The sequence below is a fragment of the Nicotiana tabacum genome, chromosome 4 (assembly GCF_000715075.1).
Source record: "Nicotiana tabacum cultivar K326 chromosome 4, ASM71507v2, whole genome shotgun sequence".
Classification (NCBI taxonomy): Eukaryota; Viridiplantae; Streptophyta; class Magnoliopsida; order Solanales; family Solanaceae; genus Nicotiana; species Nicotiana tabacum.
The window spans coordinates 92,831,761-92,843,577 of NC_134083.1; the positions used below are offsets into that span (position 1 = coordinate 92,831,761).

Sequence of the window (11,817 nt, forward strand, 5' to 3'; positions counted from 1 at the left end):
CAGGGTGGTGCAAGGGAGGTTACTATCGGTGAGGATGGTGTTCTACGACTCTAGGGTCGCTTATGTGTTCCTAATGTTGATGGCTTAAGGGAGAAGATTCTAGAGGAGGCACACAATTCTTGGTATTCTATTCATTCAGGTGCTACGAAGATGTATCGCGACCTAAGGCAGCATTATTGGTGGTGGCAGAAGAAGAAGGACATAGTTGAGTATGTAGCACGATGTCTAAATTTCCAGCAAGTTAAGTATGAGCATCAGAGGCCAGGTGGCCTACTCCAGCAGATTGTTATACCGGAGTGGCAGTGGGAGTTCATCACTATGGACTTCGTAGTTGGGCTGCCGCAGACGTTGAGGAAGTTTGATGCAGTTTGGGTCATTGTCAATAGGATGACTAAGTTGGCACACTTTATTCCGATTATGACTACTTACGCTTTAGAGAAATTGGCCCACATTTACATTCAGGAGATTGTCCAGTTGCATGGTGTGCCTAGTTCCATCATTTCAGATAGAGATCCTCAATTTACTTCACACATCTGGAGAGCAGTACAGAGTTAGTTGGGTACCCGGGTAGAGCTCAACACAACTTTTAATCCGAAGACAGACGGGCAGTCAGAGCGGAAAGTTTAGATTCTAGAGGATATGCTTAGAGCGTGTGCGATTGACTTCGGAGGGCAGTAGGATCGATTCTTGCCCTTGGTTGAGTTTGGTTATAACAATAGTTATCAGTCCATCATCGAGATGGCTCCATTTAAGGCTTATATGGTTGGCGATGTCGTTCGCCTATCGGATGGTTTGAGCCCGACGAGGCTAGGTTATATGGCACTAATTTAGTGAAGGATGCCTTGGAGAAGATAAAGTTGATTCAAGAGCGATTTCGCACAGCACAGTCCAGATAGAAGAGTTACATGGATCAGACTCCTTGTAATTTATCATTTATGGTAGGCGAGAAGGTTCTCTTGAAGGTCTCGCTGATGAAAGGGTCTTCCTTCCTCACTCAAGATCCAGGTTTGGATTGTATTTATGTTATCCTATAGTTTTGTTTCAATTGTGAAGAACTTCTCCATGTCTATAGAGTAGAATCTTTTGGGTTTTGATGGATTTGGTGTATTGATGGTTGTTTGTGCATTATAACTCTACTTTTATGTATTTGAATCATTTTTGGAAGATTTAATTATTGCATCTATGTTCACTTGTTCTTGTAATCGAGAGAGGCATAACTTGTGATATATTTGCAATATATTATTGGTTGAGTTCATAGATTCTTCTAAGTAATCGAAAGAGGCTTGTTGAATCCTTGATTAAACCTAATTAGGAGGATAATCGAAAGAGGTTCTCCTAAAGACGAATCCAATACGAATTCTTGCATATCTTCACCGAGCTTAAATTGGTTCATATTGTGAGGTTGAGACTTAATCGAGAGAGGAGTTTCTATTAAACAATTGTACTGATAATTAAGTAAATTCGAGAGACTCACTTGAACATTAGAAGTGAATTATCTAGAGTTAGATCCCGAACAATTATCTTGCACCTATCCTATCAACCCATATTTTCTCCCATTGATAACTTCCTTGCTTACCTTTGTTGCGATTGTCATTAGTCAATAGCTTTAGATTCTTAGTTAATTGTAGTTAGAATTCATATAGTATGGCCGAGCGCCAATGAACGAGCCTACTACGGCAGAGCAGATATATATATACCGAGCCTTATAAGGCCGGACAATTATTTTACTTACTATATTGAAGGAGTTGAGTCAGTATCAACAGGTAAGTATATCTCCAGATCATCTTTGACTCCCAATTACTTTCAGTTATTATATTATCAATTCAGTTTCAACTTTCAGTTATGTTATTGCCTTATATACTCGGTACATTATTTTGTACTGACGTCCCTTTTCTGGGGACGCTGCATTTCATGCATGCAGGTTCAGATAGACAGACGGGTATACCTCCTCAATAGGTGTTTCCAGAGTTCAGCGTGATCGGTAAGCTCCACATCCTTCGGAGTTATCAGGTCTAGGTTTTCGTGTACATCTTCTGTGTGTATGTATATATATTATGGGTAGGTCGGGGCCCTGTTCCGATCATAATATATCTATCAGTAGAGGCTTGTAGACATATCTTGTCAGTTAGTGCACTATGTTGGGCTTGTAGGCCTGGTATGTATATTTTGGTGGTTTGTCAGTTGTAGTAGTTATGACGGTCTTGTCGACCCAACTTTATATTGATGTTTAGTCAGTGCTAGTTTCCATTTAGTTTTATATTTTGCTTCGCAAATTGTCTTGCAAGGTGGCCCCATGGCCAAATTATGACATTATATGTTCAGAGTCCCTTAGTCGCAATTTGGTACACTAGGTTAGTTGAGGCACCGGGTGCCAGTCTCGCTCCCAGTCGGGGTGTGACATCCTTATTCCTGAAATATGGGATTGTTTTGTTTCCATGCATTTTCAGTACCCCCATATGAACTCCATGAAAAATCGGGGTGCCTCTGACCCATTGCATTAAAATTATAGTTTGCTACAACATTCACTTCCGCAATTGAGGCTTGACACTCATGAGTAGGGTGCCCTCTTCCACATATATCACAAGCTGCGTGGTGTACATTTTGCATCGAATCTACAGTTAGCTTTCGTATTTATTTAGCCATAGAATCAAGTTGTACTTGCGCAGATATAGTAGCCTCAACTTGGTGAATGCGAGTTGATTTACTTCTTTCCACACTATCAGAGGGCCACTGATTAGCATCTTCGGATAACTCATCAAGAATAGTAACTATTTCCTCTGGAGTCTTCTTCATAAAGGGGCCTCCAACTGCATTGCCCAATGTTCTACGCGAGGTCGGTGTCAATCTATCCCAAAAATCCTAGAGTTGCATCCAGAGGTCAATTCCGCTTGTTGACACCTCCTAACTATCTCCTTAAATCTCTCCCATGCTTCAAAAATAGTTTCATTCTCTTTCTGGCAGAAGTTATGGATTTCTCTTCTAAACTTGACTGTCTTAGCTGAGGAGAAATATTTATCAAGAAATTATATGGTCATTTCCTCCTATGTTCTAATTGATCCATTTGGCAAGCTTCAAAGCCACTGCTTCGCATCATTAAGTGAAAAGGGGAATGCCCTTAAATACACTGCATCTTGTGATACCCCATTGTATTAAAAGGTGTTCATAATCTCCTCGAAGTCCATCAGATGCGAGTTTGGATCTTCATCCATCTTCCCTCTAAAAACACAGCTTTTTTGAATGGTTTGAAGCAAACCTTGCTTCAGCTCAAACTTATTGGCTGCAATTGGAGGTGGTCTAACACTTGACAATCCTTGATTGTAAACTGGTCTGGCGTAGTCACCCAATGCTCTATCAAGCCTTGGTATCGCATTCTCGAACTGGTCTTCAATCAAGGGTTGATTTAGATTGAATCTTTGACCCCTATTGTCTTCGACAGTTTCCTCAGCACCTCTATGGGCTGCCTCTGCAGCTATCCTTACAGCTGCCTCTACCTCATTGTCATCGTTATTAGCCACGTGTTCTTGATTTGAAGGTTGCCCCAAGAACCTTACGGTAATATCTTTCTCCTTCCTCAATTGCCGTAAGTGTTTTTCTAATTTCGGGTTGTATAGTATTACTTCTTTACAAGAAGATCGTGTCATACACTACGGACTTAACATGTTGCCCTGCACATAGAGGAGAAACCCGTGAAGAACAAAATAAAAGTAATAAAATAAATTCATGAATTAGCACTACAAACTATTTCAAACACTATTGATTGTCAATCCCCGACAATGACGCCAAAATTTGATGAGCGCAAAACACACACTTAATTTGTGCTCGCTAGTCAAAGATAGTATAGTAAAATATCGTATCCACAGGGATTGGATTTAAACAGTATTGTCGTAGTTTGTAGCTAGATTGCTATCCATAGGGATCAACAATGGATATGTAAATTCTAACTACAATTAACTAAGAATCTAAAGCTATTGACTAATGACAATCGCAACAAAGGTAAGCAAGGAAGTTATCAATGGGAGAAAATATGGGTTGATAGGATAGGTGCAAGATAATTGTTCGAGATCTAACTCTAGATAATTCACTTCTAATGTTCAAGTGAGTCTCTCTTATTCACTTAATTATCAGTACAATTATTTAGTAGAAACTCCTCTCTCGATTAAGTCTCAACCTCACAATATGAACCAATTTAAGCTCGGTGAAGATATGCAAGAATTCGTAATGGATTCGTCTTTAGGAGAACCTCTTTCGATTATCCTCCTAATTAGGTTTAATCAAGGATTCAACAAGCCTCTTTCGATTACTTAGAAGAATCTATGAACTCAACCAATAATATATTGCAAATATATCACAAGTTATGCCTCTCTCGATTACAAGAACAAGTGAACATAGATGCAATAATTAAATCTTCCAAAAATGATTCAAATACATAAAAGTAGAGTTATAATGCACAAACAACCATCAATACACCAAATCCATCAAAACCCAAAAGATTCTACTCTATAGACATGGAGAAGTTCTTCACAATTGAAACAAAACTATAGGATAACATAAATACAATCCAAACCTGGATCTTGAGTGAGGAAGGAAGACCCTTTCATCAGCGAGACCTTCAAGAGAACCTTCTCGCCTACCATAAATGATAAATTACAAGGAGTCTGATCCATGTAACTCTTCTATCTGGACTGTGCTGTGCGAAATCGCTCTTGAATCAACTTTATCTTCTCCAAGGCATCCTTCACTAAATTAGTGCCATATAACCTAGCCTCGTCGGGCTCAAACCATCCGATAGGCGAACGACATCGCCAACCATATAAGCCTTAAATGGAGCCATCTCGATGATGGACTGATAACTATTGTTATAAGCAAACTCAACCAAGGGCAAGAATCGATCCTACTGCCCTCCGAAGTCAATCGCACACGCTCTAAGCATATCCTCTAGAATCTAAACTTTCCGCTCTGACTGCCCGTCTGTCTTCGGATTAAAAGTTGTGTTGAGCTCTACCCGGGTACCCAACTAACTCTGTACTGCTCTCCAGATGTGTGAAGTAAATTGAGGATCTCTATCTGAAATGATGGAACTAGGCACACCATGCAACTGGACAATCTCCTGAATGTAAATGTGGGCCAATTTCTCTAAAGCGTAAGTAGTCATAATCGGAATAAAGTGTGCCAACTTAGTCATCCTATTGACAATGACCCAAACTGCATCAAACTTCCTCAACGTCTGCGGCAGCCCAACTACGAAGTCCATAGTGATGAACTCCCACTGCCACTCCGGTATAACAATCTGCTGGAGTAGGCCACCTGGCCTCTGATGCTCATACTTAACTTGCTGGAAATTTAGACATCGTGCTACATACTCAACTATGTCCTTCTTCTTCTGCCACCACCAATAATGCTGCCTTAGGTCGCGATACATCTTCGTAGCACCTGAATGAATAGAATACCAAGAATTGTGTGCCTCCTCTAGAATCTTCTCCCTTAAGCCATCAACATTAGGAACACATAGGCGACCCTAGAGTCGTAGAACACCATCCTCACCGATAGTAACCTCCCTTGCACCACCCTGTAGTACTGTCTCTCTAAGAACTAGCAAGTGCGGATCATCGTACTGGCGATCCTTGATCTACTGAAATAATGAAGACTGATCCAAAACACATGAAAGAACTCGACCGTGCTCTGAAATATCCAACCTCACAAGTCTGTTAGCTAAGGACTGAATGTCCAAAGACAATGGCCTCTCCTCTACTGAAATGAATGCCAAACTACACATACTCTAGGCCTTTCTGCTCAAGGTATCCGCAACTATATTCGCCTTGCCCCGATGATAAAGGATAGTGATATCATAATCCTTCAGTAACTCAAGCCAATTGCACTGCTTTAAATTAAGATCCCTTTGCTTAATAAAATGCTGCAAACTATGGTGATCGGTGTAAACCTCATAGGGCACCCCATAAAGATAATGCCTCCAGATCTTGAGAGCATGACCTATTGCGGCCAACTCCAAATCATGTACGGGGTGATTTTTCTCGTGGGGCTTTATCTGACGGGAAGCATATTGAATAACTCACCCCTCCTGCATCAATACACAACCTAGGCCAACACATGAAGCTTCACAATACATAGGATACATCCCTGAACTGGAGGGCAACATTAACACCAGTGTTGTAGTCAATACGGTCTTAACCTTCTGAAAGCTCACCTTGCAATCATCGGACCATATGAACGGAGCACCTTTCTGGGTCAATCTAGTCAAAGGTGCCTCAGTAGACGAGAAGCCTTCCACAAATCGATGATAATAACCTGCTAACAATAAGAAGCTCCTGATCTAGTCGTTGTGGTAGGATGAGGCCAACTCTGGACTGCCTCGAGCTTCCTGGGATCCACTTAATACCCTCACATGATACAACATGCCCCAAGAAAGACACGAAATCTAACCAGAACTCGCATTTGGAGAACTTAGCATATAGCTTCTGTTCCCGCAAGGTCTGAAGCACTAACCTCAAATGCTGCTCGTGCTCCTCTATACTACGCGAATAGATCAATATGTCATCAATGAAGATAATGAGAAATGTGTCAAGATACGGCCTGAATACCTTATTCATCAAATCCATAAACGCCACCGGGGCATTAGTCAAGCCGAGGGGCATCACTAAGAACTTATAATGCCCATACCTAATCCGTAAAACCATCTTCGGAACATCCACGATTCTTCAGCTGATGATACCCAGATCTCAAGGATATCTTAGAGAACACCCTGGCACCCTGTAACTAGTCAAACAAGTCATCAATGCGCGGCAATGGGTACTTATTCTTGATGGTGACTTTGTTCAACTAGCGATAATCAATGCATATATGCATACGCCCATCCTTCTTCTTGACAAATAACACCGGTGCGCCCCAAGGCGACATACTGGTTTGATGAACCCCTTCTTAAGTAACTCTTGGAGCTGCTCCTTTATCTCCCACAGCTCCTTTGGAGCCATGCGATAAGGCAAAGTAGAAATAGGCTGGGTGCCCGGCACCAAATCAATGCCAAAATCGATATCCCGATCTAGCGGCATACCCGGTAGATTAGCAGAAAATACATCGGAAAACTCTCGTACCACTGGCACTGAATCTAATGCGGGAGTCTCTGCGGTAGTATCCCGAACAAAGGATAAATAGGCCAAACAACCCTTCTCGGCCATATGTCGAGCCTTCAAGAAAGAAATACCTCAACTAGAAGTACCAACAAATGAACCCCTTCATTATAATCTGGGCAACTCAGGCATCGCCAAGGTAACAGTCTTGGCATGGCAATCAAGAATGGCATGGTACGGAGACAACCTGTCCATGCCCGAGATAACCTCAAAATCAACCATATTGAGCAATAAAATATCTACTCTGGTATCATAACCATAGAAAGGCACCACACAATACTAGTAGACCCAATCCATAATAGAATCTCCCACTAGTATGGACACATATACAGGAAAAACCAAGGACTCGCGAGATACATCCAGGTAAGGAGAAAATAGAGAAGAAACATAGGAATAAGTAGACCCTGGATGAAATAATATCGAGGCATCCGTACGGCAAACATAAATAGTACTTGTGATCACTGCATCGGAGGCGACTGCCTCTGGCCTAGCTGGGAAAGCATAGAATCTAGCTGGAGCACCATCTTACTAGCCTCGACCTCTAGGGCGACCCCTACCCACCTGCCCTCCACCTCTGGTCAGGCGAGCGGGCAGTGTGGTAGTTGGTGCAGTAATCATGGGCCGAGGATCCTACTGCATGGCCTTGCTCCGAAGTCTGGGACAAAACCTCTTCATGTGGCCAAACTCCCTGCACTCAAAACAATCCCTCAAACAGTGGACTGCTGACCTGAAGTCTGACCCTGATGGCTTGTATAGCCACTAGAGGAACCCTGAATAGCTGGCGGACGGTAAGTACTCTCTGGAACACTGAAGTATGGTCATGTTGGAGAACTCCGAGTAGGCGGTGGTGCTGGATGTATGGGCCTGCTAGACTGGTCCCTAATGAACTGACATCTATCCCCAGGTGGGGCGCCACTTAATCCACCAAACTGCCGGGGATGCTTATCTCGCGACGCAAACTCTCTGTTGCAGTTACGGATACGCTCGATCCTCCGAGCTATATCCACAACCTAATGAAAGGGAGTCCCCATCTCTGCTTTACGGGCCATAGAAACTTGGATCTCAGGGTGCAAACCGGCAATGAACCTCCGCACCCTCTCTACGCCTGTGGGGAGTATAATAGCTGCATGGCGAGACAAGATAGTGAATCTCACCTCATAGTCGGTCATAGACATATGACCTTGATGAAGTTGCTCAAACTGACCCCGAAGCTCCTCTCTCTCCGAAAGGGGGTATGTACTTCTCCAAGAACAAATGCGTATACTGATCCCAAGTCAAGGGAAGTGAACCTACTAGCCTTCTAAGGAGGTAAGCCTACCACCATCTGCAGACCTTGCCCTCAAGCTAAAAAGTGATGAAGTCCACCCCGTTGTACTCCAATATATTCATGCTATGTAGCCTATCCTTGCACCAGTCAATGAAATCATGTGGTTCCTCTGACTGCTCACCCACAAAGATAGGTGGACGAAGCCTAGTCCATCTGTCCAGCCGCTTTTGCTACTCAACAGTTGCGACTAGTACGGCTCTGGCACAGTCGCTGCAACTGGTTAGACCCCGCTTGCAGGTAGTGCACCTGGGGTTTGATAAACGGTAGCAGCGTGCCCTTGAGCCTGAGCGGTAGGGGTCTATGCTCCCGCTCCTACCTAAGATGTGGCTGGGTCTGCTAGAAATAAAACAGCATGCGTCATAGAGTCCATGATCTGCAGTATACGGCCCATGACCTCCTGAAATCCCGATGCAGTCATGAAATCTGTTGGGACCGGCTCAGCTGCAAGCGCCTCATCCCGTTCCTCAATAATAGGATCTTCCACTGGATCCACTGGTGGTACAACTGGATCAACTCTAGGACGCCCTCGAATAGGAGCTGGAGCCCTCCCCAGCCTCTAGCAACGGAGGGAGCAGCTAAGCTCCTCTACCGCCTGGTACATCTGCCATGCACGTTCTCACCATCTATGAGAAAACAATAGCATCTATGAGAGAACAATATAAATATACTTTGCACAATATCAACTGCACGATAGGAGATGAAGAAAGAGAAGATTCCTATCACCCTATAGCCTCTTGAAGATAAGTACGGACATCTCCGCACCAATCCGCAAGACTCTACTAGGTCTGCTTATGACGCGTGAGACCTATGTGAACCTAAAGCTCTTATACCAAGTTATCACAACCCAAAACCCATAATAGGTCTCGATGGCACGCAACATCACTGTTAGGATAGCCAACGATGAACTATCCATTTAATTGTTCATTTTAGTATTTTTAAAGACATTGATTTTTATTTAATAAAGAACTAAGGGTAAAAGATCGTAGTAATATAAAGCATAAAGTAAACATAAGGGTGAAGTAGTGAAATTAAAAGACAAAAACCATGAATATCTACTAGAAATTTCCAAACCCCGGTGTCATTAGTGCATGAGCAATCTAGGGAATACACAAAACTAGTACAACCACAAGCTGAAGTATAATAGACAGAAACAGTAATAAGGTAGAGGGAGACTCCGGTGCTGTAGATCAAAGCAAGGCAAGCAGCTCACCACTAAGTCTCCGTGGAAGTGCGGCTACGTACCCGTGTGACCACTGGTAGTACCTGTCTCAGTACCAGCACATTTAGTGCAGAAATATAGCGCGAGTACGTAAAACAACGCGTACCCAATAAGTATCTAGTCTAACTTCGAAGAAGTATAGACGAGCGGTTGACTTGACACTTACTAGTGGTCAAACAGTAATAGAAATACATAAAGTAGACATGGAAGATGTACAACAAGTAGCAACGAAGTAGGTAAAAATATTTATAGTAATTCCTAACATGATTCTATATCAAATCACTAAATATGTCATAAACGGCCTTGAAGGCACTAGCTCAATTGTTACCAAACCAAATCCAGTCTCGAGTATTAAGCATGAATCTGTAGAGGCGAACGACCCGATCCCATAGGAATAGTGATACTCATTATTTCCAAGGTGAACGACCCTATCCGATAAGAATATTGATAGTCAGTACTGCTGATGCGAACGTCCCGATCCCATAAGAATAGTGTTACCATACTGTCGAGGTAAACAACCAGATCCCATAAGAACAGAGAAATTTACCTCGCTCGCGGAAGTACATGAGATTTGCGAAGTCACATATCCATAGTTCATCAAATATTTTCCAATTTTTCCAAAGTAAGAGGCTAAATCAGTATCTTTACTCTAATCCTTAATATCATTCATAATCAAGAATATCAATACACACGATAAATACAAATAGCACAACTAAGGCATGATGTGAATCTAAGTCTACCCGAACATAACATGAAAATAGCTACGTACGAACTCTCACCACCTTGTGCATACGTAGCTCCACACAACAAGTAGCACACAATAATTAATACACCTAAGGGGATAAATTCCCTCTTACAAGGTTAGTCAAGAGACTTAACTCACTTTCAAGTCCTCAATCCGACTCTTTAACCTCACTATTAAGCTAATTTCCCACCAAATTTGAAAAATCCAAAAAAATCATCCCTGAGCCCACGTGCCCAGATTCCGAAAATATTTGAAGATAAATGTTACCCATGATCTCACAAACTCAAATTTATAATTTATTCCAATTTCCATAACCAAATCCGTGATCAAATTCTAATTTTACTTAAATCCTAGGTTTTCCAGAAAATTCCACAAATTTTCATATTTAATTTGCCCATAATCCATGTATTTAACTTAAAAATTGGTAGAATTTATCTACCTTGTGATGTTGATGAGAAACCCCCTCAAAAGTGCTCTCCATTTTTCCCAAGTCCAAGTAAAAGTGTGTAGAAAATGGGCTAAGTCCCGAATTAAATGCACTCCTCTGCCCAGCATTTATCGCACTTGCGGTCACTTGACCGCATTTGCGGTCCCACATATGCAGTCCAAAGATCACATATGTGATCCCCCTTAGCCTCCAACATTCTTGCTTTTGCAAACACCGATCCGTTTGTGCGGGTCCACTTCTACAGACTCTATCTGCTTCTGCGTGTCCGCTTCTGCGGACTACCTCCGCTTCTGCGATCTTCAACGCATCGGTCCGTTTTTGCTTTTGCGTAGCCCCAATCGCATCTTCGAGAAAGAAATCTCGCATTTGCAGCCTCCCAACTCCAGCTTAAAATCCGCTTCTGCATCCATGTGGCCGCTCCTGCAGTCTCGAACATGTGTCCATTTCCTCGCAGGTGCAATTGCACCAGACCTGAAGCCTTCAGCAATTCCTTAGGTCCAAAACTAAATCCGATGGCAATCAGATTCGTACACGAGGCCCTCAGGACCCCATCCAACCACACCAACACATCCTAAAATATGATACCAACTTAGTCGAAGCCTCAAATCACATCAAACGACATTAAAGTCACAAATCGTGCCTCAAAACCTCATTAATCAACTTCTAAGCTTCAAACTCATTTCATCCAACTCCGAACGCGTCGAAACATGCTTAGACAACTCGGAATGACGCCAAATTTTATGCACAAGTCATGTATCACAATATGAACCTATTCCAAGGTTTGAAATCCCATACAAATATCGATAACACCAAAATCCACTTCAAGTCAAACTTAGAAAATTTTTAAAACCTTCAAAATGCCAACTTTCAACAATAAGCGCCGAAATATTCCCGGCCCACCCGAAACTCGATCCGAAGACACGCCCAAGTCCAAAA

At 42.5% G+C, this 11,817-nt stretch overlaps 1 non-coding gene across 1 annotated transcript; it reads left to right on the forward strand.

Annotated features, from left to right (window-relative positions):
* Window positions 1-2,880: 2,880 nt before the first annotated feature.
* Window positions 2,881-2,987, forward strand: LOC142180450 (small nucleolar RNA R71). Its single transcript, XR_012709075.1, has one exon. It is a non-coding gene; the product is annotated as a small nucleolar RNA R71 (small nucleolar RNA).
* The last annotated feature ends 8,830 nt before the right edge of the window (window positions 2,988-11,817 follow it).